The sequence below is a fragment of the Frankliniella occidentalis genome, unplaced genomic scaffold (genome assembly GCF_000697945.3).
Source record: "Frankliniella occidentalis isolate FOCC.00 unplaced genomic scaffold, Focc_3.1 Scaffold548, whole genome shotgun sequence".
NCBI lineage: Eukaryota > Metazoa > Arthropoda > Insecta > Thysanoptera > Thripidae > Frankliniella > Frankliniella occidentalis.
Genome location: NW_026267664.1, coordinates 45,876 through 48,112, shown reverse-complemented (window position 1 = coordinate 48,112; position 2,237 = coordinate 45,876). Strand labels below are relative to the sequence as shown.

General features: G+C 63.4%; 1 protein-coding gene across 1 annotated transcript in view; it reads right to left on the bottom strand.

The window, feature by feature from the left end:
- LOC113218041 (copper-transporting ATPase 1) overlaps window positions 1-2,237 on the bottom strand; it is a gene marked incomplete in the record, with an annotated part of 38,203 nt that overhangs the window by 10,912 nt on the left and 25,054 nt on the right.

Here is a 2,237-nt window from a genome sequence, read left to right as displayed (position 1 = left end):
CGCCTGCGTTCAAGTCTCCGCGCCCCGCCCCCGCTTTGCCCGCTCCCCGCCCTGCCGCTCCTAACCATTGTTTCCGGCGCATTGCGCGAGCCCAATAAGTCATACGGCGAGTGAAGTAGGCCTAAGCGACGTTTGGTCCGGACAGCAGAGCCGGCCCGGCAGCCGCCGTACACTACAACAAAGCCTGCCTGCTGCGGGACTACTCGAGAATACGCCGAGCGAGTCACCTTCAGGTTGGGTGGGTGGACACACTGAAATCTGTCCATGATTAAGTACACAAGCGTCTAGTGTCCAGGCGGGCGGATCCACTCAGTGTGCAATGCAGGTCTAGCGTGGTTTGCCCGTTCCGTTGCACTCTCTCACAGTGGCCCGAGCGGTTGTCGGCTGGCTGGCTGGCAGGGGCAGGCTAAAGGAGGAGTCGCGCGACAACTTTTTCTCCGCGAGACGAGCTCTGCGCCCGGGCTGCGCGCGCCCGCCCACCACAGCCGGGCGGGTCTCGTTGCACCGAGCCAGGTATGGGGTTGGTGCGAGTGAAAGCGCCGCAGCCAGACGCGCTCGTTGCAGCCCACCCGCGCCACGAGCAGGAGCAAAAACAGAATACAATTAATCCGCCCCGGGCCCGCGCCGAGTCACCCCTCTATCTCCCCGGCCGCCCGGCCCGCGCACCCGGGGGCCCGATACAACGAACTCCGCGTGGCGGCGAGGCGATGGAGCTATCGACCGGCAATCGCCAATCCCATAGGTGGACCCCACCTACCACGCGGCCCCCCCGCGGCCCGACAATTTGCTACAAAGGCAATCTAAATGGTGCCGGCGCGGGCCTCGCGGGTGGCGAGCGCGCGAGCGCGCGCCCGGGGTCAGGGCCATAAGCTGTTTGATAGTACAGACCCAATCAAATACATTCCGGCTGGGGTTGTGGCGCGACGGGCACCGACCACACGCCCCGCGGCGCCACCTCAAAGGAAAGTAACGACCCCAAAAATGATGACAGCTCAGTTCTCGTTTGCGATGTATATACATTTTTTTATTTTCCCAGAACGAGATTTCATTTTTGTTGTTTTTGTTTGCGCTGTACCGCCCGCCACGGCGGCGAGCTGACCGCAACGCAAATACACCTCGGCGCAACGCAACAACAAAACCTCGCGTGTGTGTGTGTGGAAAAATAATAATAATCCGACCTTAATCTGCCAGTGCGGGGTGAGGCGGGGGAGGCGGTTCTTATTTGAGGTCAGTTTTGGCTTGGAACTGCGCGCAAGGACCCCCTATCGTCCTCCGCTGGTGCGGGGCGCTTCGCCGTGGCGGATGCCAAGGACAAGGTCCGCTCCGGTCCGGAGCCGCAGCCGTTCTCACGGTGCTGACGTCAGAGGCGACGCGCCGCCGGTCCGGGCGCGCGTCACCGGCACCGTCCTGCCGCCGCGTCCACTGGCGCAGGGCGCGTGACGTCACCGCGCGAGCCGGTCCTGCTGCGAGTCGTCCCGTGCACACCGCAATAAGCCCTTTTGCGCAGGCACTCGCATACCGACTACCAGTGAGAGCCAACCCGACCCTCCGCGAGCCACGCACGGCACACGGCCAGCCTCCTGTCCGGCTCGAGGTAGGCAACCTCTCGCACCGGCGCGCTGCGACTGCCCGCCTCGCAGGGGGCTCCCCGTGCCGCCTGCCCCGCGCCGCCCCCGCGCGCCTTCGCGTCAGCCACGACGACGCAGTGACTCAGCGCGCTCAGCGCTGCCCTGCCACCGCTGTCGCTCGCACACGACGTCCTCTCTCTCTCCCACGCCCCGGTAGAGGAGACCTCTTCTGGAGGAGACGAGCGACGCGGCGACAAGCCACGGACGCGCGTCGTGGGCGCGAATAGCACAACAAGAATACGCAGTGCCCGCGAACGGGCTGCGGTGGGCTGGGGAAAATATTGTATGTATCAAAAAATGTCGTTGGTACAAACCATTCCTCCTATACCGCATCGGAAACTGCCCGACAAGAGATGGGTGGCAGCAGCGCCTTGAATCCGGCCGGTGCGCGGGTATACACTGTAAAAGCCAAGGGTGACAACTGTCCGCATTACGTCGATGTCCAAAGTGTTCCCGTCGGAGGGGTACCTCTTACCCATTAGCCAGGTCAAGCGTTCCCCTCACGAGGGGTTATTTCTTACTCGTTGGCGCTCCGCTACTGGCGACATCGGGGACTGCCTGTACTCGTCCGACGGGGCTCAATGTACCCCTTGCGGTGTCTCTTTGTCC